The 24546-nt window shown below is 50.8% G+C and overlaps 1 long non-coding RNA gene across 1 annotated transcript in view; it reads right to left on the bottom strand.

Moving 5' to 3' along the window:
• Window positions 1–670: 670 nt before the first annotated feature.
• The window catches only part of LOC132390479 (uncharacterized), a 114583-nt gene continuing 90707 nt past the window's right edge, over window positions 671–24546 (bottom strand). Inside the window, exon 3 of the long non-coding RNA XR_009510921.1 lies at window positions 671–787. This is a non-coding gene — a long non-coding RNA (uncharacterized LOC132390479). The remainder of the gene's footprint in view (window positions 788–24546) is intronic.

Below are 24546 nucleotides of genomic sequence, written 5' to 3'. Positions count from 1 at the left end.
GATGGACGGAGGAAAAGGGGCGAGTTGTTGAAGGAGGGAGAGTGGAGAGTGGGAGATGGACAGAGCTAGAGTGGGGAAGGTGGACTAGTGGAGAGGGAGAGATAGACAGAGGGAAAAGGCAGAGTGGAGAAGGAGGGAGAGTGGAGAGGCATACACAGAGGAAAAGGGGAGAGTGGGGAAGGGGGGAGATTGGATAGGGAGAGATGGACAAAGGGAAATGGGAGAGTGGGGATGGAGGGAGAGTGGACAGGGAGAGTTGGACAGAGAGAAAGGGGAGATTGTGGAAGTAGAGAAAGTGGCAAGGGAGAGATGGACAGAGGGAAAGGGGATAGTGGGGAAGTAGTGAGAGTGGAGAGGGAGAGATTGGTTAAATAGGAGAGAGGTGATGAAGGAGTGTTGCAGAAAGTGGAAGGAATAGAGGGGCGATTAAGATAGTGATGAGGAATGATTTGAAAGGGGTGAAGGGGGGATTCTGCAGACACGGGATATCTGAAGTAACACACGCAGAATGCTGGAGGAACTCAGCAGTCAGGCGGAGCCCGTGGAGTGGAATAAACAGTCGACGATCCGGCTGAGACTGTTCAGCAGCACTGCTTTATTTCCGGGTAACTTTCCGGGGGGCGGGGGTCTCTCTGGAACCGTCTGAGAGAGCAGGGCGCCGGAGACTCCTCGGGGGTCTAATAGCAGCAGCGGAGACCGGATCCGGGGCAGTAAGCGGAGATGATATGCCTGCGGCAAACTCTAACACACTTTCCTATTTGGAACCAACATGGCGCGTTGAAGGTCACTGGGGGAGATGGAGAGAGTTAGTGAGTGGGAGAGAGTGAGAGAGAGAGAGATGGAGAGAGAGACAGAGAGAGAGAGACAGAGAGAGAGAGAGGAAGAGAGAGAGAGAGAGAGAGAGAGAGGAACTGAGTGGGCGGGAGGGTGAGGAAAAAGGACGAGGGAAAGCGCGAGAGCGCGGGATGGGTTGTGGGAATCAGGGAAAGGGACGGAGAGGGGGAATGAGGGGGTGGGGGTAGTGGGCACAGTGGGAGGAGTCAAGTGGGGGAGAGAGGGAGCAATAAAATGTGCCGAGAGGAGTGAGTGAGTGAGAGGGAGAGAGAGAGTGAGAGTGTGGGGGGTAGGACTGGGAGGGGACGAGAGCTGAGAGTGAGAGATAGAGAGCGGGGTAGGACTGGGAGGGGACGAGAGGAGTGAGTGAGAGAGAGAGAGATATGGGGGAAAATCGGGAGGGGACGAGAGAGGGTGAGAGAGTCATAAAGGAAAGTACAACACAACACAGGCCCTTCGGCCCACACTGTCCATGCCGAACCATTTAACGCGCCTGCTTCCTTTGATCTGCCCCGGGACCATCACCCTCCAGACCCCTGCCAACCGTGTACCGATACAAATGTCCCTCAAACTTCCAAATCAGGCTGACATGGAGTGCTGGCGCCGGCGACCTTTCCCTCAATCTGTCGGCCCTCTGAGTGAAGAAAATTCCCCTCCAGCTCACATTTATCCAGTCTATACCCTCATCATCATCTACACTCCCCTCAAATACCCTTTTAATCTCCTACCTTCCGAGGAATAAAGGTGACATTTATACAATCTGGCCTGTTTCTGTGTTGTGGTTTTGTGTCATAATCCGGATTTCATTAGGGAGCTTCAGGTAAAGGAACCCTTAAGGATCGGCGATCATAATAGGATTGAATTCTCACTGCAGGCTGAGAGGGAGAAGCGTCAATCGGATGTACCAGTATCGCGTTTGAATGAAGGGAATTCAGAGGCAGGAGATGGGTCGTCATTGGAGAGAGTGCAGAGCAGGTTCACGGGGAAGATTCAAGGAATGAACGGGTTAACTCACGAGGAGCGTTTGGCAGAGTGGGTTAGGATTAGGGTTACCCTAATGCGACTCTAACATCTTCCCCTGTCATGGACCTGGTTGGCATTTCCCACCTTTTCCCTTTCCTCCCTAATTGGTCCTTAATCCCCACACTTGATTCCCAGTCGTTCCCAATTCCTCTCGATCACCAGCACCTGGTTTCCATTGGCCAGCAGAGGATAAGACTCGGCCAGATCCGGTCAGTCCTTCCCAGATTCAGGGAGAGAGGAACCTTGCTCCAAGTCATGACACGAAGCTGGGTGGCAGGGTGAAATGTGAGGAAGATGTTATGAGAATGCATGGTGACTTGGACAGGTTGGATGAGAGGGCAAATGTATGGCAGATGCAGTTTAATGTGGATAAATGTGAGGTTATTCACTTTGGTGGCAAGAACAGGAAGGCGGGTTACTATCTGAGTGGTGTCAAGTTAGGAAAAGGGGAAGTACAACGAGATCTAGGTGTTCTTGCACATCAGTCAATGAAAGCAAGCATGCAGGTACAGCAGGCAGTGAAGAAAGCTCATGGCATGCTGGCCTTTATAACAAAAGGAATTGAGTATAGGGGTAAAGAGGTCCTTCTGCAGCTGTACAGGGCCCTGGAGAGACCTGTACAGGGCCCTGGAGTATTGTGTGCAGTTTTGGTCTCCAAATTTGAGGAAGGACATTCTTGCTATTGAGGGAGTGCAGCACAGGTTCACGAGGTTAATTTCCGGGATGGCGGGACTGTCACATGTTGAAAGATTGGAGCGACTGGGCTTGTACACACTGGAATTTAGAAGGATGAGAGGGGATCTGATTGAAACACATAAGATTACTAAGGGATTGGACACGCTGGAGGCAGGAAGCATGTTCCCGCTGATGGGTGAGTCCAGAACTAGGGGCCACAGTTTAAGAATGAGGGGTCGGCCATTTAGAACAGAGATGCGGAAAAACTTTTTCACCCAGAGAGTGGTGGATCTGTGGAATGCTCTGCCCCAGAAGGCAGTGGAGGCCAAGTCTCTGGATGCATTCAAGAGAGAGTTGGATAGAGCTCTTATAGATAGCGGGGTCAAGGGATATGGGGAGGGGGCAGGAACGGGGTACTGATTGTGGACGATCAGCCACGATCACAGTGAATGGCGGTGCTGGCTCGAAGCTAAAATTAAGGCAGGAACTTACAGCCAAGAGCCACGCAGTAAGCGAGCACCAACAGGATGGAGAGGAGGGCGAAGGTTTTCACGGAAGGAGTCATGTTGGAAGTTGCCCGAGGATGCAGATCGTTCAGTAGCGCCTGTTCACGCAGGAATAAGCTCCCCCCGAGACGGCCGGCGTATTTATGTGGTGAGATGCCACTGGACACGTCATCAGAGACACGGTCAGAGACTCGGGGCGCTGGGAAGGAGGTGCTCCAGAGGGCGGTGCCCGTCCTTGTTCACTCCACAAGGCGGAGATGGGTCGGCACATTCTGTTCCCGTTCCACAGACGTTCAGGAGACAGGCTGACAACGCACGGCTGATTCCATTATAACAGTAGTTATAATGTGTGACTTCAATCTACATGTGGACTGGTTGAAACAAATCGGTAAGGGTGCTGAGGAAGAGGATTTCTTGGAATGTATGCGAGATGGTTTTCTGAACCAACGTCGAGGAGCAAACTAGAGAGCAGGCCATTCTAGATTTGGTATTGAGCAATGGGGAAGGGTTAGTTAGCAATCTTGTCGGGCGAGGCACCATGGTTAAGCGTGACCACAATATGCTGGAATTCTTCATTACGATGGAGAGTGACATAGTTAACTCAGAAACAAAGGTTCTGAACTTAAAGAAGGGTAACTTTGAAGGTACGAGATGTGAATTAGCTAAGATAGACTGGCAAATGATACTTAAAGGGTTGACGGTGGAGATGCAATGGCAAGCATTTAAAGATCGCATGGATGAACTACAACAATTGTTCATCACAGTTTGACAAAAGAATAAACCAGGGAAGGTGGTGCACCCGTGGCTGACAAGGGAAATTAGGGATACTATCAAGTCCAAAGAAGAAACATATAAATTAGCCAGAAAAAGCAGCACACCTGAGGACTGGGAGAAATTCAGGGTCTCGCAGAGGAGGACAAAGGGCTTAATTAAGAAAGGGAAAAAAGATTATGAGAGAAAGCTGGCAGGGAACATAAAAACTGACTGTAAAATCTTTTATAGATATGTGAAAAGAAAAAGATCGGTCAAGACAAATGTAGGACCCTTACTGTCAGAAACAGGTGAATTGATCATAGGGAACAAAGACATGGCAGACCAATTGAATAACTACTTTGGTTCTGTCTTCACTAAGGAGGACATAAATAATCTTACAGAAATAGTAAGGGACCGAGGGTCTAGTGAGATGGAGGAACTGAGGGAAATTCATTATAGTAGGGAAGTGGTGGTAGGTTAATTGAAGGGATTAAAGGCAGTTAAATCCCCAGGGCCAGATGGTCTGCATCCCAGAGTGCTTACGGAAGTAGCCCAAGAAATAGTGGATGCATTAGTGATAATTTTTCAAAACTCCTTAGATTCTGGATTAGTTCCTGAGGATTGGAGGGTGGATAATGTAACCTCACTTTTTAAAACAGGAGGGAGAGAGAAACCGGGGAATTATAGACCGGTTAGTCTGACATCAGTGGTAGGGAAAATGCTAGAGTCGGTTATGAAAGATGTGATAACAACACATTAGGAAAGAGGTGAAATCATCGGACAAAGTCAGCATGGATTTGTGAAAGGAAAGTTATGTCTGACGAATCTTATTGTATTGTTTGAAGATGTAACTAGCAGAGTGGATAGGGGAGAACCAGTGGATGTGGTATATTTAGATCTTCAAAAGGCTTTTGACAAGGTCCCACACAGGAGATTAGGGTGCAAGCTTAAAGCATAGGGTATTGGGGCTATGGTATTGATGTGGATAGAGAATTGGTTGGCAGACAGGAAGCAAAGAGTGGGAGTAAACAGGACCTTTTCAGAATGGCAGGCAGTGACTAGTGGGGTACCGCAAGGCTCAGTGCTGGGACCCCAGTTGCTTACAATATATATTAATGATTTAGACGAGGGAATTAAATGCAGCATCTCCAAGTTTGCGGATGACACAAAGCTGTTAGCTGTGAGGAGGACGCTAAGAGGATGCAGGGTGACTTGGATAGGTCAGCTGAGTGGGTAAATTCATGGCAGATGCAATTTAATGTTGATAAATGTGAGGTTATCCACTATGGAGCAGGGAGGTTCTACTGCAGTTCTACAAGGCCTTGGTGAGACCGCACCTAGAGTATCGTGTGCAGTTTTGGTCCCCTAATCTGAGGAAAGACATTCTTGCCATAGAGGGAGTACAGGGAAGGTTCACCAGATTGATTCCTGCGATGGCAGGACTTGCATATGAAGGAAGATTGGATCGAGTAGGCTGATACGCACTGGAATGTAGAAGATTGAGGGGGGATCTTATTGAAAGGTATTATATTCTAAAGGGATTGGACAGGCTAAATGCAGGAAGATTGTTTCCGATGTTGGGGAAGTCCAGAACGAGGGGTCAAAGTTTAAGGACAAAGGGGAAGCTTTTTAGGACCGAGATGAGGAAAAACATCTTCACACAGAGAGTGGTGAATCTTGTACCCCTCTATCGGGTCACCTCTCATCCTCCGTTGCTCCAAAGAGAAAAGGCCGAGTTCACTCAGCCTATTCTAACAAGGCACGCTCCCGAATCCAGGCAACAGCCTTATAAATCCCCTCTACTCCTTTTCTATGGCTTCCACGTCCTTCCTGTAGTGAGGTGACCAGAACTGAGCACAGTACTCCAAGTGGGGTCTGACCAGGGTCCTATGGAGCTGTAACATTACCCCTCGGCTCCTAAACTCAATCCAGGCAACATCCTTGTAAATCTCCTCCACACCCTTTCTATGGCTTCCACGTCCTTCCTGTAGTGAGGCGACCGGAACTGAGCACAGTACTCCAAGTGGGGTCTGACCAGGGTCCTATATAGCTGCAACATTACCTCTCGGCTCCTAAACTCAAACCAGGCAACATCCTTGTAAATCTCCTCCGCACCCTTTCTATGGTTTCCACGTCCTTCCTGTAGTGAGGCGACCAGAACTGTGCACAGTACTCCAAGTGGGGTCTGACCAGGGTCCTATAGAGCTGCAATATTACCTCTCGGCTCCTAAACTCAATCCCACGATCGATGAAGGCCAACACACCGTCCGCCTTCTTAACCACAGAGTCAACCTGTGCAGCTGCTTTGAGCGTCCTGTGGACTCGGACCCCAGGATCCCTCTGATCCTCCACACTGACAAGAGTCTGACCATTAATACTATATTCTGCCGTCATATTTATACCAAAATGAACCACCTCACAGTTCTCCGGGTTGAACTTCATCATTCACTTCTCAGCCCAGTTTTTCATCCTATCAATATCCCGCTGTAACCTCTGACAGCCCTCCACACTATCCACAACACCTCCAACCTTTGTGTCATCAGCAAACTCACAAACCCATCCCTCCACTTCCTCATCCAGGTCAGTTATAAATATCACGATGAGTCAGATGTCCCAGCTGAACCCCAAAGCATTACAGACCCTTTCCCATCTACTTGCCAAAGCTTCACTCAACCCAGTGTGGCGGAGTTGTACGTTGTCCCAGGCCTTTGCACACCCGTCCGGAATACTCCCACAAAATTTTGGGAGTAGACAGAGAGAAAGGGGAGAGTGGGGAAGGTGGGAGAGTGGATAGGGAGAGATAGACAAAGGGGAGAGTGGGGATGAAGGGAGAGTGAATGAGAGAGAGGGAAAGGGGAGAGTGGGGAAGGTGGGAGAGTGAATAGGGAGAGATAGACAAAGGGGAGAGTGGGGATGAAGGGAGAGTGACTGAGAGAGAGGGAAAGAGGAGAATGGGGAAGGAGGGAGAGTGGATAGGGAGGTATAGGCAGAGGGAAAGGGGAGTGGGGAAAGAGGGAGAGTGGATAGGGAGAGATGGACAGAGAGAAAGGGGAGAGTGCAGATGAAGGGAGAGTGTATAGGGAGATAGGCAGAGGGAAAGGGGAGAGTGGGGATGAAGGGAGAGTGGATGGTAGGACTGGGACGGGACGAGAGAAGTGAATGAGAGAGAGGGGGTAGGACTAGGAGTGGACGAGAGGAGTGAGAGAGAGAGTGGGGTGTAGGACTTGGAGGGGACGAGATGATTGAGTGAGAGTGGGCGGTAGAACTGGGAGGGGACGAGAGGAGTGATTGAGAGTTAGAGAGTGGGGTGTAGGACTGAGAGGGGACGAGGGGGGATGATAGAGTCGTAGAGGAAATTAGAACACAACCCAGGCCCTTCGGCCCACACAGACCATGCCGAACCATTTAACGCGCCTGCTTCCTTCAATCTGCCCCGGGACCATCACCCTCCAGACCCCTGCCAACCGTGTACCGATATAAATTTCTCTCAGACTTACAAATCAGGCTGACACGGAGTGCTGGCGCCGGAGACCTTTCCCTCAATCTGTCGGCCCTTTGAGTGAAGAAAATTCCCCTCCAGCTCGCATTTACCCAGTCTATACCCTCATCATCCTGTACACCGCTCTCAAATACCCTCTCAATCTCCTACCTTCCGAGGAATAAAGGTGACATTTACACAATCTGACCTGTTTCTGTGTTGTGGTTTTGTGTCATAATCTGGATTTCATTAGGGAGCTTCAGGTAAAGGAACCCTTAGGGATCGGCGATCATAATAGGATTGAATTCACACTGCGGTCTGAGAGGGAGAAGCGTCAATCGGATGTACCAGTATCGCATTTGAATGAAGGGAATTCAGAGTCAGGAGATGGGTCGTCATTGGAGAGAGTGCAGAGCAGGTTCACGGGGAGGATTCAGGGAATGAACGGGTTAACACATGAGGAGCGTTTGGCAGCTTTGAGCCCGGACTCACTGGGATTTAGAAGAATATGGGATGGGGGGGGGGAGGAATGTCTCGCATTGAAACCGACTGAAAAGGACTAGATAGGGTGGATCTGCAAAACTAGGGGTTCACAGCCTCGAAACTGAGGGAGGACCCTTCAGAGAAAAAGGAGGAATTTCCTTCAGGCAGAGGATAGTGAATCTGACGAACGCGGTGCCACAGGCGGTTGTGGAGGCCAATACCGTGTGAATACTCAAAGCAGAAATTGGTAGTTCCCTGATCGGTCAGGACATCAAAGGATATGGCGACAAGACAGGTATACGTGGTTGAGTGGAACCCGCGATCAGACATGGCGGGGTGGTGCAGCAGAGGCGACGGGCTGAGCGGCCTAACTCTACTGGTGTGTCTTATGACCTCTCAGTCTCCACCTATCTTCATATGCCCTTAAACCTTGCAACAAAGCCATCAGTTCCATCATCCTGATCACCGGCACAGCTATAAGGAGGAATTTATATGGGGATTATATGGGTTATAAAAAGAGGGTGGGGATTATATGGGTTATAAAAAGAATCGGCAAGAATCTTTGTATTCATTCTACTCTTCTCTTCTAGTCTCGTACATGACTTACTGTAACCTAGGAATAATGGTGCATAGTTCCCTGAAGGTGGAATCTCATGTGGATAGGGTGGTGAAGAAAGCTTTTGGTATTCTGGCCTTTATAAATCAGAGCATTGAGTATAGGAGTTAGTTGTGGTTGTTCTATTGTAATTTGTTGGGAGAGACAGAGAGAGAGAGGGGGGAGGGGGAGAGAGAGAGAGAGAGAGAGAGAGAGAGAGAGGGGGGGGGAGAGAGAGAGAGAGAGAGAGAGAGGGGGGGGAGAGAGAGAGAAGGGGGGGGGGAGAGAGAGAGAGAGGGGGGGAGAGAGAGAGACTGAGCAGCTGCAGCAGACAAACTTTCTGATTTCTGATTCTGTTGCTTTCTGATTCTGTCGTACCGTTGGGGTCATTCGGTTCTGACCCCTCGGTCCTCGGCCAGACCGTTCCTCTGTGGTGGACTCGTCACTCTGGCATGAGTGGACACACACACGTCCCCACCGGCCCTGCCGTCACTCTGTGAGCTTAATTGACCGATCTCCTGATTCGGTCCTCGAAGCCCCCACCTTCCTGTGGATGTCGGTCAGTGTCCACTGGTGTGTCTGAGGGGTGTCTCCCCACACCCGTCCTTTATCCCCTCTGACGGGGTATCAGCCATCCATCAACTAAAAATGACCATGTCCATCAAATCAGGCCACTCCTGCTGTCTCCTGAGGAATGTTAACGAGCGAAGTAACGTCGTTGCAGCGAAGGATTGTTTACCTTTCCGTCAGCGAAGAAGCCATAATGCATAAATCAGTCGTCTCTCTCTATCTTATCTGTAGCAGATGCCTTTACCTCTGTTCTTCATCTCTCTCAGCAGCAGCATAGTTCATCGTTCTCAAGGGGTGGGGGGAAATGGAAAATTCCTCACCCCATTTCCATCAGGTTAGGGTTAGGGTTAGGGTTAGGGTTAGATAGCGGGGTCAAGGGATATGGGGAGGGGGCAGGAACGGGGTACTGATTGTGGACGATCAGCCACGATCACAGTGAACGGCGGTGCTGGCTCGAAGCTAAAATTAAGGCAGGAACTTACAGCCAAGAGCCACGCAGCAAGCGAGCACCAACAGGATGGAGAGGAGGGCGAAGGTTTTCACGGAAGGAGTCATGTTGGAAGTTGCCCGAGGATGCAGATCGTTCAGGAGCGCCGGTTCACGCAGGAATAAGCTCCCCCCGAGACGGCCCGGGTATTTATGTGGTGAGATGCCACTGGACACGTCAGCAAAGACACGGTCAGAGACTCGGGGCGCTGGGAAGGAGGTGCTCCGGAGGGCGGTGCCCGTCCTTGTTCACTCCACAAGGCGGAGACGGGTCGGCACATTCTGTTCCCGTTCCACAGACGTTCAGGAGACAGGCTGACAACGCACGGCTGATTCCATTATAACAGTAGTTATAATGTGTGACTTCAATCTACATGTGGACTGGTTGAAACAAATCGGTAAGGGTGCTGAGGAAGAGGATTTCTTGGAATGTATGCGAGATGGTTTTCTGAACCAACATGTCGAGGAACCAACTAGAGAGCAGGCCATTCTAGATAGGGTATTGAGCAATGGGGAAGGTTTAGTTAGCAATCTTGTCGGGCGAGGCACCATGGTTAAGCGTGACCACAATATGCTGGAATTCTTCATTACGATGGAGAGTGACATAGTTAATTCAGAAACAAAGGTTCTGAACTTAAAGAAGGGTAACTTTGATGGTGTGAGACGTGAATTAGCTAAGATAGACTGGCAAATGATTCTTAAAGGTTGATATGCAATGGCAAGCATTTAAATATCGCATGGATGAACTACAACAATTTTTCATCCCAGTTTGGCAAAAGAATAAACCAGGGAAGGTAGTTCACCCGTGGCTGACAAGGGAAATTAGGGATCGTCTCAAGTCCAAAGAAGAAACATATAAATTAGCCAGAAAAAGCGGCACACCTGAGGACTGGGAGAAATTCAGAGTCCAGCAGAGGAGGACAAAGGGCTTAATTAAGAAAGGGAAAAAAGATTATGAGAGAAAGCTGGCAGGGAACATAAAAACTGACTGTAAAATCTTTTATAGATATGTGAAAAGAAAAAGATCGGTCAAGACAAATGTAGGTCCCTTACTGTCAGAAACGGGTGAATTGATCATAGGGAACAAAGACCTGGCAGACCAATTGAATAACTAGTGAGATGGAGGAACTGAGGGAAATACATGTCAGTAGGGAAGTGATGTTAGGTAAATTGAAGGGATTAAAGGCAGATAAATCCCCAGGGCCAGATGGTCTGCATTCCAGAGTCCTTAAGGAAGTAGCCGAAGAAATAGTGGATGCATTAGTGATAATTTTTCAAAACTCCTTTGATTCTGTATTAGTTGCTGAGGATTGGAGGGTGGCTAATGTAACCCCACTTTTTAAAAAAGGAGGATGAGAGAAACCGGGGAATTATAGACCGGTTAGTCTGACATTGGTGGTGGGGAAAATGCTAGAGTCGGTTATGAAAGATGTGATAACAGCACATTTGGAAAGAGGTGAAATCATCGGACAAAGTCAGCATGGATTTGTGAAAGGAAAGTTACGTCTGACGAATCTTATAGAATTGTTTGAAGATGTAACTAGCAGAGTGGATAGGGGAGAGCCAGTGGATGTGGTATATTTAGATTTTCAAAAGGCTTTTGACAAGGTCCCACAGAGGAGATTAGGGTGCAAACCTAAAGCATGCGGTATTGGGGGCATGGTATTGATGTGGTTAGAGAATTGGTTGGCAGACAGGAAGCAAAGAGTGGGAGTAAACGGGACCTTTTCAGAATGGCACGCAGTGACTAGTGGGGTACCACAAGGCTCAGTGCTGGGACCCCAGTTGTATACAATATATATTAAAGATTTAGACGAGGTAATTAAATGCAGCATCTCCAAGTTTGTGGATGACACGAAGCTGGGCGGCGGTGTTAGCTGTGAGGAGGATGCTAAGAGGATGCACGGTGACTTGGATAGGTTAGGTGAGTGGGCAAATTCATGGCAGATGCAATGTAATGTGGATAAATGTGAGGTTATCCACTTTGGTTGCAAGAACAGGAAAACAGATTATTATCTGAACGGTGACCGATTAGGAAAACGGGGGGTGCAACTAGACCTGGGTACTATTGTACACCAGTCATTGAAGGTGGGCATGCAGGTACAACAGGCGGTGAAAAAGGCAAATGGTATGTTGGCATTCATAGCAAAAGGATTTGAGTCCAGGAGCAGGGTGGTTCTACTGCAGTTGTACAAGGCCTTGGTGAGACCTCACCTAGAGTATCGTGTGCAGTTTTGGTCCCCTAATCTGAGGAAAGACATTCTTGTCATAGAGGGAGTACAGGGAAGGTTCACCAGATTGATTCCTGGGATGGCAGGACTTTCATATGAAGAAAGACTGGATCGAGTAGGCTGATACTCACTGGAATGTCGAAGATTGAGGGGGGATCTTAGTGAAATGTATAAAATTCTAAAGGGATTGGACAGGCTAGATGCAGGAAGATTGTTTCCGATGTTGGGGGGAGTCCAGAACGAGGGGTCACAGTTTAAGGATAAAAGGGGAAGCCTTTTAGGACCGAGATGAGGAAAAACTTCTTCACACAGAGAGTGGTGAACCTGTGGAATCCTCTGCCACAGGAAACAGTTGAGGCCGGTTCATTGGCTATATTTAAGAGGAGGTTAGATATGGCCCTTGTGGCTAAAGGGATCGGGGGTATGGGGAGAAAGCAGGTACAGGGTTCTGAGTTGGATGATCAGCCATGATCATACTGAATGGCGGTGCAGGCTCGAAGGGCCGAATGGCAAACTCCTGCACCTATTTTCTATGTTTCTATGCTGTGTCTGTGAGTGAGCGGCGGGGCGGAGAGAGGAGAGAGATTGGAGTTCGACGTAACTCTCAGAGGGAGCGGACGAGAGGCTCCCGTTGACTCCGGGCATTGATCAGAACGTCGCCGGACTCTCCCGGTTCGGCGGGTGTGTGTGCCCCTTACCCTTGCACGCTGAGGTCCCTCCGTTCCTCTACACGGCCCCACCGGTCGCGGCGTTTATCCGACACTTGCGTCCCGGTGTCTCCCCCCACCCACCCCCCGACGCTCGAAACTCTCCACAATTCAGTGCGTTCCCTGCATTGTGCACGGAGGACCCTCTGTCTCCCCACAATGTTAACAGTCCCAGTCCCAACTCTTGTGGGCCGAGACTTGTCATCTGAGTTAAATCTGCCTTCAGCATCATCCGCCATGTCTGTGTGTGAATCTGTGTGTGTGCGCGCCCTCCCCTTGTGCACCGATGTCCCGCTGACCCTTGACACTCCCCGTGTGTGACCGTGACGCGACCTCAGAACTACCTCGGCTTTCCCACAGCCCCCTATTTCTCTAAGATCCATGTAGCCATCCAGGAGTCTCCTGAAAGACCCTCCTGTTTCCGCCTCCACCTCCGTCGCCAGCAGCCCATTCCACGCACTCACCACCTTCTGCGTAAAAAAACTTACCCCCGACATCTCCTCTGTACCTACTTCCAAGCCCCTTTTAAAACTGTGCCCTCTCGTGCTAGCCATTTCAGCCCTGGGGACAAGCCTCTGACTATCCACACGATCAATGCCTCTCATCATCTTGTACCCCTCTATCGGGTCACCTCTCATCCTCCGTTGCTCCAAAGAGAAAAGGCCGAGTTCACTCAGCCTATTCTCACAAGGCACGCTCCCCAATCCAGGCAACAGCCTTATAAATCCCCTCTACTCCTTTTCTATGGCTTCCACGTCCTTCCTGTAGTGAGGCGACCGGAACTGAGCACAGTACTCCAAGTGGGGTCTGACCAGGGTCCTATATAGCTGCAACATTACCTCTCGGCTCCTAAACTCAATCCAGGCAACATCCTTGTAAATCTCCTCCGCACCCTTTCTATGGTTTCCACGTCCTTCCTGTAGTGAGGCGACCAGAACTGAGCACAGTACTCCAAGTGGGGTCTGACCAGGGTCCTATAGAGCTGTAACATTACCCCTCGGCTCCTAAACTCAATCCAGGCAACATCCTTGTAAATCTCCTCCACACCCTTTCTATGGCTTCCACGTCCTTCCTGTAGTGAGGCGACCGGATCTGAGCACAGTACTCCAAGTGGGGTCTGACCAGGGTCCTATAGAGCTGCAATATTACCTCTCGGCTCCTAAACTCAATCCCACGATCGATGAAGGCCAACACACCGTCCGCCTTCTTAACCACAGAGTCAACCTGCGCAGCTGCTTTGAGCGTCCTGTGGACTCGGACCCCAGGATCCCTCTGATCCTCCACACTGACAAGAGTCTGACCATTAATACTATATTCTGCCATCATATTTGTACCAAAATGAACCACCTCACAGTTCTCTGGGTTGAACTTCATCATTCAATTCTCAGCCCAGTTTTGCATCCTATCAATATTCCGCTGTAACCTCTGACAGCCCTCCACACTATCCACAACACCTCCAACCTTTGTGTCATCAGCAAACACACAAACCCATCCCTCCACTTCCTCATCCAGGTCAGTTATAAATATCACGATGAGTCAGATGTCCCAGCTGAACCCCAAAGCATTACAGACCCTTTCCCATCTACTTGCCAAAGCTTCACTCAACCCAGTGTGGCCGAGTTGTACGTTGTCCCAGACCTTTGCACACCCATCCGGAATACTCCCACAAAATGTTGGGAGTAGACAGAGAGAAAGGGGAGAGTGGGGAAGGTGGGAGAGTGGATAGGGAGAGATAGACAAAGGGGAGAGTGGGGATGAAGGGAGAGTGAATGAGAGAGAGGGAAAGGGGAGAGTGGGGAAGGTGGGAGAGTGAATAGGGAGAGATAGACAAAGGGGAGAGTGGGGATGAAGGGAGAGTGACTGAGAGAGAGGGAAAGAGGAGAATGGGGAAGGAGGGAGAGTGGATAGGGAGGTATAGGCAGAGGGAAAGGGGAGTGGGGAAAGAGGGAGAGTGGATAGGGAGAGATGGACAGAGAGAAAGGGGAGAGTGCAGATGAAGGGAGAGTGTATAGGGAGATAGGCAGAGGGAAAGGGGAGAGTGGGGATGAAGGGAGAGTGGATGGTAGGACTGGGACGGGACGAGAGAAGTGAATGAGAGAGAGGGGGTAGGACTAGGAGTGGACGAGAGGAGTGAGAGAGAGAGTGGGGTGTAGGACTTGGAGGGGACGAGATGATTGAGTGAGAGTGGGCGGTAGAACTGGGAGGGGACGAGAGGAGTGATTGAGAGTTAGAGAGTGGGGTGTAGGACTGAGAGGGGACGAGTGGGGATGATAGAGTCGTAGAGGAAATTAGAACACAACCCAGGCCCTTCGGCCCACACAGACCATGCCGAACCATTTAACGCGCCTGCTTCCTTCAATCTGCCCCGGGACCATCACCCTCCAGACCCCTGCCAACCGTGTACCGATATAAATTTCTCTCAGACTCCCAAATCAGGCTGAAAGGCACTGCTGGCGCCGGAGACCTTTCCCTCAATCTGTAGGCCCTTTGAGTGAAGAAAATTCCCCTCCAGCTCACATTTACCCAGTCTTTACCCTCATCATCCTGTACACCCCCATCAAATACCCTCTCAATCTCCTACCTTCCGAGGAATAAAGGTGACATTTACACAATCTGACCTGTTTCTGTGTTGTGGTTTTGTGTCATAATCCGGATTTCATTGGGGAGTTTAAGGTAAAGGAACCCTTAGGGATCGGCGATCATAATAGGATTGAATTCACTCTGCGGTCTGAGAGGGAGAAGCGTCAATCGGATGTACCAGTATCGCATTTGAATGAAGGGAATTCAGAGGCAGGAGATGGGCCGTCATTGGAGAGAGTGCAGAGCAGGTTCACGGGGAAGATTCAGGGAATGAACGGGTTAACACATGAGGAGCGTTTGGCAGCTTTGAGCCCGGACTCACTGGGATTTAGAAGAATATGGGGGGTGGGGGCGGGGTGTGGCTCGCATTGAAACCGACTGAAAAGGACTAGATAGGGTGGATCTGCAAAACTAGAGGTTCACAGCCTCGAATCTGAGGGAGGACCCTTCAGAGAAAAAAGGAGGAATTTCCTTCAGGCAGAGGATAGTGAATCTGACGAACGCGGTGCCACAGGCGGTTCTGGAGGCCAATACCGTGTGAATACTCAAAGCAGAAATTGGTAATTCCCTGATCAGTCAGGGCATCAAAGGATATGGCGACAAGACAGGTATACGTGGGTGAGTGGAACCCGCGATCAGACATGGCGGAATGGTGCAGCAGAGGCGACGGGCTGAGCGGCCTAACTCTACTGGTGTGACTTATGGCCTCACAGTCTCCACCTTTTCAGCGGCCGTCTACTGCGGCGTACTTAATAAGTCCTATCCTCCCAGTATCTTTCTCTGACCCGCCGCAGCTCCCGGGACACCAGACCCTCTCCAGCTCCCCCCTCCCCTCGCTGCCCGGTGCGAGTGTCCCGACACGCGAAAAGACAAAATTGAGGCAAGAACTTACGACGTGTTGAGAGCCACGCAGTAAGCGAGCACCAACAGGATGGAGAGGAGGGCGAAGGTTTTCACGGGCGGAGTCATGTTGGAAGTTGTCCGAGGATGCAGATCGTTCAGGAGCGCCTGTTCACGCAGGAATAAGCTCCCCCCGAGACGGCCGGCGTATTTATGTGGTGAGATGCCACTGGACACGTCAGCAAAGACACGGTCAGAGACTCGGGGAGCTGGGAAGGAGGTGCTCCGGAGGGCGGTGCCCGTCCTTGTTCACTCCACAAGGCGGAGTCGTGTCGGAACATTCTGTTCCCGTTCCACAGACGTTCAGGAGACAGGCTGACAACGCACGGCTGATTCCATTATAACAGTAGTTATAATGTGTGACTTCAATCTACATGTGGACTGGTTGAAACAAATGGGTAAGGGTGCTGAGGAAGAGGATTTCTTGGAATGTATGCGAGATGGTTTTCTGAACCAACATGTCGAGGAACCAACTAGAGAGCAGGCCATTCTAGATAGGGTATTGAGCAATGGGGAAGGTTTAGTTAGCAATCTTGTCGGGCGAGGCACCATGGTTAAGCGTGACCACAATATGCTGGAATTCTTCATTACGATGGAGAGTGACATAGTTAATTCAGAAACAAAGGTTCTGAACTTAAAGAAGGGTAACTTTGATGGTGTGAGACGTGAATTAGCTAAGATAGACTGGCAAATGATTCTTAAAGGTTGATATGCAATGGCAAGCATTTAAAGATCGCATGGAAGAACTACAACAATAGTTCATCCCAGTTTGGCAAAAGAATAAACCAGGGAAGGTAGTTCACCCGTGGCTGACAAGGGAAATTAGGGATCGTCTCAAGTCCAAAGAAGAAACATATAAATTAGCCAGAAAAAGCGGCACACCTGAGGACTGGGAGAAATTCAGAGTCCAGCAGAGGAGGACAAAGGGCTTAATTAAGAAAGGGAAAAAAGATTATGAGAGAAAGCTGGCAGGGAACATAAAAACTGACTGTAAAATCTTTTATAGATATGTGAAAAGAAAAAGATCGGTCAAGACAAATGTAGGTCCCTTACAGTCAGAAACAGGTGAATTGATCATAGGGAACAAAGATACGTCAGACCAATTGAATAACTAGTGAGATGGAGCAAACTGAGGGAAATACATGTCAGTAGGGAAGTGATGTTAGGTAAATTGAAGGGATTAAAGGCAGATAAATCCCCAGGGCCAGATGGTCTGCATTCCAGAGTACTTAAGGAAGTAGCCGAAGAAATAGTGGATGCATTAGTGATAATTTTTCAAAACTCCTTTGATTCTGTATTAGTTGCTGAGGATTGGAGGGTGGCTAATGTAACCCCACTTTTTAAAAAAGGAGGGTGAGAGAAACCGGGGAATTATAGACCGGTTAGTCTGACATTGGTGGTGGGGAAAATGCTAGAGTCGGTCATGAAAGATGTGATAACAGCACATTTGGAAAGAGGTGAAATCATCGGACAAAGTCAGCATGGATTTGTGAAAGGAAAGTTACGTCTGACGAATCTTATAGAATTGTTTGAAGATGTAACTAGCAGAGTGGATAGGGGAGAGCCAGTGGATGTGGTATATTTAGATTTTCAAAAGGCTTTTGACAAGGTCCCACACAGGAGATTAGTGTGCAAACTTAAAGCACACGGTATTGGGGGCATGGTATTGATGTGGATAGAGAATTGGTTGGCAGACAGGAAGCAAAGACTGGGAGTAAACGGGACCTTTTCAGAATGGCAGGCAGTGACTAGTGGGGTACCGCAAGGCTCAGTGCTGGGACCCCAGTTGCTTACAATATATATTAATGATTTAGACGAGGGAATTAAATGCAGCATCTCCAAGTTTGCGGATGACACGAAGCTGGGCGGCGGTGTTAGCTGTGAGGAGGATGCTAAGAGGATGCACGGTGACTTGGATAGGTTAGGTGAGTGGGCAAATTCATGGCAGATGCAATTTAATGTGGATAAATGTGAGGTTATCCACTTTGGTTGCAAGAACAGGAAAACAGATTATTATCTGAACGGTGACCGATTAGGAAAACGGGGGGTGCAACTAGACCTGGGTACTATTGTACACCAGTCATTGAAGGTGGGCATGCAGGTACAACAGGCGGTGAAAAAGGCAAATGGTATGTTGGCATTCATAGCAAAAGGATTTGAGTCCAGGAGCAGGGTGGTTCTACTGCAGTTGTACAAGGCCTTGGTGAGACCGCACCTAGAGTATCATGTGCAGTTTTGGTCCCCTAATCTGAGGAAAGACATTCTTGCCATAGAGGAAGTACAGGGAAGGTTCACCAGATTGATTCCTGGGATGGCAGGACTTTCATATGAAGGAAGATTGGATCGAGTAGGCTGATACGCACTGGAATGTAGAAGATTGAGGGGGGATCTTAGTGAAATGTATAAAATTCTAAAGGGATTGGACAGGCTAGATGCAGGAAGATTGTTTCCGATGTTGGGGGAGTCCAGAACGTGGGGACACAGTTTAGAGATAAAAGAGGAAGCCTTTTAGGACCGAGATGAGGAAAAACGTCTTCACACAGAGAGTGTTGAACCTGTGGAATTCTCTGCCACAGGAAACAGTTGAGGCTTTATTTAAGAGGGAGTTAGATATGGCCCTTGTGGTTAAAGGGATCAGGGGGTATGGAGAGAAAGCAGGTACAGGGTTCTGAGTTGGATGATCAGCCATGATCATACTGAATTGCGGTGCAGGCTCGAAGGGCCGAAGGGCCAACTCCTGCAGCTATTTTCTATGTTTCTATGCGGTGTCTGTGAGTGAGCGGCGGGGCGGAGAGAGGAGAGAGATTAGAGTTCGATGCTCTTCTCAGACAGAGCGGACGAGAGGCTCCCGTTGACTCCGGGCATTGATAATAACATCGCCTGAATTTCCCGGGTCGGCGTGTGTGCCCCTTACCCTTGCACGCTGAGGTCCCTCCGTTACTCGACAAGACCCCACCGTTCGCGGTGTTTGTCCGACACTTGCGTCCCGGTGTCTCCCCCCTCCACCCCCCGACGCTCGAAACTCTCCACAATTCAGTTCGTTCCCTGCATTGTGCACGGACACTATTAACAGTCCCAGTCCCAACTCTGTGGGCCGAGACTTGTCATCTGAGTTAAATCTGCCTTCAACATCATCCGCCATGCACGATGTGTGTGAATCTGTGTGTGTGCGCGCCCTCCCCTTGTGCACCGATGTCCCGCTGACCCTTGACTCTCCCCGTGTGTGACCGTGACGCGACCTCAGAACTACCTCGGCTTTCCCACAGCCCTCTATTTCTCTAAGCTCCATGTAGCCACCCAGGAGTCTCCTGAAAGACCCTCCCGTTTCCGCCTCCACCTCCGCCGCCGGCAGCCCACTCCACGCACTCACCACCCTCTGCGTCAAAAAACTTACCCCCGACATCTCCTCTGTACCTCCTTCCAAGCCCCTTTTAAAACTGTGCCCTCTCGTGCTGGCCATTTCAGCCCTGGGGACAAGCCTCTGACTATCCACACGATCAATGCCTCTCATCATCTTGTACACCTCTATCGGGTCACCCCTCATCCTCCGTCGCTCCGAGGAGAAAAGGCCGAGTTCACTCAACCTATTCTCACAAGGCACGCTCCCCAATGCAGGCAACATCCTTGTAAATCTCCTCCGCACCCTTTCTATGGTTTCCACGTCCTTCCTGTAGTGAGGCGACCAGAACTGAGCACAGTACTCCAAGTGGGGTCTGACCAGGGTCCTATAGAGCTGTAACATTACCCCTCGGCTCCTAAACTCAATCCAGGCAACATCCTTGTAAATCTCCTCCGCACCCTTTCTATGGTTTCCACGTCCTTCCTGTAGTGAGGCGACCAGAACTGAGCACAGTACTCCAAGTGGGGTCTGACCGGGGTCCTATAGAGCTGTAACATTACCTCTCGGCTCCTAAACTCAATCCCACGATCGATGAAGGACAACACACCGTCCGCCTTCTTAACCACAGAGTCAACCTGTGCAGATGCTTTGAGCGTCCTATGGACTCGGACCCCAGGATCCCTCTGATCCTCCACACTGACAAGAGTCTTACCATTAATACTATATTCTGCCATCATATTTGACCTACCAAAATGAACCACCTCTCAATTCTCTGGGTTGAACTCCATCTGCCACTTCTCAGCCCAGTTTTGCATCCTATCAATGTCCCGCTGTAACCTCTGACAGCCCTCCACACTCTCCACAACACCTCCAACCTTTGTGTCATCAGCAAACTCACAAACCCATCCCTCCACTTCCTCATCCAGGTCAGTTATAAATATCACGATGAGTCAGCAGTCCCAGCTGAATCGCAAAGAATTATAGACCCTTTCCCATCTACCTGCCAAAGCTTCACTCAACCCAGTGTGGCGGAGTTGTACGTTGTCCCAGACCTTTGCACACCCGTCAGGAATACGCCCACAAAATGTTGGGAGTAGACAGAGAGAAAGGGGGGAGTGGGGATGAAGGGAGAGTGGAGATGGAGAGATAGACAGAGGGAAAGGGGAGAGTGGGGACGGAGGGAGAGTGGAGAGGGAGATATGGACAGAGGGAAAGAGGTGAGTGGGGATGAAGACAGTGTGGAGAGACAGACAGAGGGAAGGGAGAATGGTGAAAAATTGACAGGGGGAAAGGGGAGAGTGGGGAAGGAGGGAGAGTGGAGAGGGATAGAGATGAAGGGGAAGTGGAGATTGGGGATGATGTGGAGGCGGAGATATAGTCAGAGGAGAGAGTGGAAGGAGGGAGTTTGAATAGGGAGAGATGGACAGAGCGAAAGGTGAGTGTGCGGAAGGAAGGAGAGTGGGGAGGGAGAGATGGACGGAGGGAAAGGGGAGAGTGGGGACGGAGGGAGAGTGGATAGGGTGACGGATGAAGGGAAAGGGGAGAGTGGGGACGAAGGAAGAGTGGAGAGGGAGAGATGGACAGAGGGAAAAGGAGTGTGGGTAGGGTGGGAGGGTGGAGGGAGAGATGACAGAGGGAAAGCGGGAGAGTGGGGAAGGATGGAGAGCGGATAGGGATATATGGACACAGCGAAGGGAGAGTGGGAACGGAGGGAGAGTTTAGAGGGATAGGTGGACAGAGGGAAAGGTGACATTGGGGTTGAAGGGAGAGTGGAGACGGAGAGATGGACAGTTATAGAGGAGAGTGTGGGAGAGTGGATAGGGTGACGGATGAAGGGAAAGAGGAGAGTGGGGAGGGAGGAATGGACAGAGGGAAATGGGAGTGGGTAGGGAGGGAGGGTGGAGGGAGGGATGACAGAGGGAAAGCGGAGAGAGGAGAAGGAAGGAGAATGGGTAGGGTGCGGTGTTTAAGGGAAAGAGGAGAGTGGGGATGTAGGGAGAGATGTAGGCAGAGGGAGTGGGGAGGAAGGGAAAGTGGATAGGGAGAGAGGCAGAGGGAAACGGGAGAGTGGGAATGAAGGGGGAGTGGACAGTTAGAGATGGATAGTGCGAAAGGGGAGAGTGTGGATGGAGTAGATAGGGAGAGATAGACAGAGGGAAAGGGGAGAGTGGGGAAGGAGGGAGTGTGGATAGGGAGAGATGGACAGAGTGAAAGGGGAGAGTGGCGAAGGTGGGAGAGTGGATAGGGAGAGATCGGCAGCGGTAAAGGGGAGAGAGGAGAAGGAGGGAGAATGGGTAGGGTGCGGTGTAGAAGGGAAAGCGGAGAGTGGGGAAGGAGGAGAGTGGGGAGGGAGGAATGGACAGTAGAAAATGGGAGTGTGGGTAGGGAGGGTGGAGGGAGGGAGGGATGACAGAGGGAAAGCGGAGAGAGGAGAAGGAGGGAGAATGGGTAGGGTGCGGTGTAGAAGGGAAAGGGGAGAGTGGGGACGAAGGAATTGTGGAGAGGGAGAGATAGAGGGAAAGAGGAGAGTGGGGACGGAGGGGGAGTGTAGAGGAAGAGATGTACAGAGGGAAGGGAGAGTGGGGAAGAGCGGGAGAGTGGAGAGGGAGTGATGGACAGCGATAGGGGAGAGTGGGCAAGGAGGGAGAGTGGAGAGGGAGAGATGGACAGTGGGAAAGGGGAGAGTGGGGAGGGGGAATGGACAGAGGGAAAGGGGAGAGTGGGGACGGAGGGAGAGTGGACAGGGAGATATAGTCGCAGGGAATGGGGAGAGTAGAGATGGAGATGGACAGGGATAGCGGAGAGTGGGGAAGGAGGGAGAGAGGACAGGGAGATATAGTCGCAGGGAAAGGGGAGAGTGGGGACGGAGGGAGAGTGGGGAGGGGGAATGGACAGAGGGAAAGGGGAGAGTGGGGACGGAGGGAGAGTGGATAGGAAGATATAGTCGCAGGGAATGGGGAGAGTAGAGATGGAGATGGACAGGGATAGCGGAGAGTGGGGAAGGAGGGAGAGAGGAGATGGAGATATATTGGCAGGGAATGCGGAGAGTGAGGACGGAGGAAGAATGGAGATGTTGAGATGGACAGGGATAGGGGAGATTCGGGAAGGAGGAGTGTGGAGAGGGAGAGATAGACAGAGTGAAAGTGGAGAGTGAGGATGAAGGGAGAGGAAGATGGATAGTGAAAGTGGAGAGTGGGGATGAAGCGAGAGTAGAGAGGGAGAGTTGGTCAGAGGGAAGTGGAGAGTGGGGACGGAGAGAGAGTGGAGAGGGAGAGATGGATACAGGGAAAGGGGAGAGTGGGGAAGGAGGGAGAGTGGATAGGGAGAGATCGGCAGCGGTAAAGGGGAGAGAGGAGGGAGGGAGAATGGGTAGGGTGCGGTGTAGAAGGGAAAGGGGAGAGAGGGGAAGGAGGAGAGTGGGGAGGGAGGAATGGACAGAGGGAAACGGGAGTGTGGGTAGGGAAGGAGTGTGGAGGGAGGGATGACAGAGGGAAAGCGGAGAGAGGAGAAGGAGGGAGAATGGGTAGGGTGCGGTGTAGAAGGGAAAGGGGAGAGTGGGGACGAAGGAATTGTGGAGAGGGAGAGATAGAGGGAAAGAGGAGAGTGGGGACGGAGGGGGAGTGTAGAGGAAGAGATGTACAGAGGGAAGGGAGAGTGGGGAAGAGCGGGAGAGTGGAGAGGGAGTGATGGACAGGGATAGGGGAGAGTGGGCAAGGAGGGAGAGATAGACAAGGAATGGGGAGAGTGGGGACGGAGGGAGAGTGGAGAGGGAGAGATGGACAGAGTGAAAGGGTAGAGTAGGGATGAAGGGAGAGTGGAGTGGGAGAGTTGGACAGAGGGAAAGGGGAGAGTGGGGAAAATAGACAGGGAAAGGGAAGAATGGGGACAGAGGGAATGTGTAGAGGGAGTGATGTACAAAGGGGAGATTGGGGGAGAGAGAGTGGATAGGGAGAGATGGACAGAGGGAAAAGGGAGAGTGGGGAAGGAGGGATGGTCAATGTGAAAAGGGAGAGTGGGGAAGGCGGGAGAGTGGATAGCGAGAGATAGTCGTAGGGAGAGGGGAGAGTGGGGACGGGGAGAGTGGAGATGTAGAGATGAACAGGGGTAGCGGAGAATGAGGAAAGGAAGAGTGGAGAGGGAGAGATAGACTGAGTGAAAGGGGATAGTGGGGAATGAGGGAGAGTGGAGAGGGAGATGGACAGAGGGAAAGTGTATAGTGGGGATGAAGGGAGATTGGATAGTGAGAGATTGACAGAGGGAAAGGGGAGTGTGGGGACGGAGGGCAAGTGAAGAGGGAGAGATGGACAGAGTGACGGGGAGAGTAGTGATGGAGAGTGGATAGGCAGAGATGGACAGTGTGAATGGGGAGAGTGGGGACAGAGGGAGAGAGGAGAGGCAGAGAAGGACAGAGAGAAAGGGGAGAGTGGGGAAGGAGGGAGAGAGGAGAGGGAGAGATGGACAGAAGGAAAGGGGACAGTGGGGATGGAGGGAGAGTGGAAAAGGAGAGATAGATAGAGGGAAAAGGGAGAGTGGGGAAGGAGGGAGAATGGAGAGGGAGAGATGGCGAGAGGGAAATGGGAGAGTGCGGATGGAGAGTGGATAGTGAGAGATGGATAGAGGGAAAGGGGAGGTGGGGAGGAAGGGAGAGTGGAGAGAGAGAGATAGGCAGAGTGAAAGGGGAGTATGGGGATGATTGGAGAGTGGATAGGGAGCAATAGACAGAGGGAAAGGTGCGAGTGGGGAAGGAGGGAGTGTTGATAGGGAGAGATAGGCAGCGGGAAAGGGGAGAGTAGGGAGGGAGAGTGGATATAGTGAGATAGGCAGAGGGGAGAGTGGGGATGAAGGGAATGTGGATAGGAAGAGATAGACAAGAGGGAAAAGGGAGAGTGGGGAAGGAGGGAGAATGGAGAGGGAGAGATGCACAGAGCGAAAGGGGAGAGTGTGGATGGAGTGGATAGGGAGAGATAGACAGAGAAAGGGGAGAGTGGGGACGGAGGGAGAGTGGAGAGAGAGAGAGATAGGCAGAGTGAAAGGGGAGTGTGGGATGATTGGAGAGTGGATAGGGAGCAATAGGCAGAGGGAAAGGTGAGAGTGGTGTTGAAGGGAGAGTGGAGAGGGAGCGATAGACAGAGGGAAAGAGGAGAGTGGTGAAGGAAGAAGAGCGTTTGGGACAGATAGACAGAGGGAAAAGGCAATCCGGGAAAGGAGGGTGTGTGGAAAGGGAGAGATGGACGGAGAGAAAAGGGAGAGTGGAGGTGGAGGGATTGTGGGTAGGGAGAGGTGGACAGAGGGAAATTGGAGAGTGGGGTTGAAGGGAGAGTGGAGAGGGAGAGATAGCCGGAGGGAAAGGGAAAAGTGGGGAAGTTGGGAGAGTGGATAAGGAGA

Source organism: Hypanus sabinus, unplaced genomic scaffold (assembly GCF_030144855.1).
Source record: "Hypanus sabinus isolate sHypSab1 unplaced genomic scaffold, sHypSab1.hap1 scaffold_923, whole genome shotgun sequence".
Classification (NCBI taxonomy): domain Eukaryota; kingdom Metazoa; phylum Chordata; class Chondrichthyes; order Myliobatiformes; family Dasyatidae; genus Hypanus; species Hypanus sabinus.
This window is presented reverse-complemented; position numbering and strand designations above follow the sequence as displayed.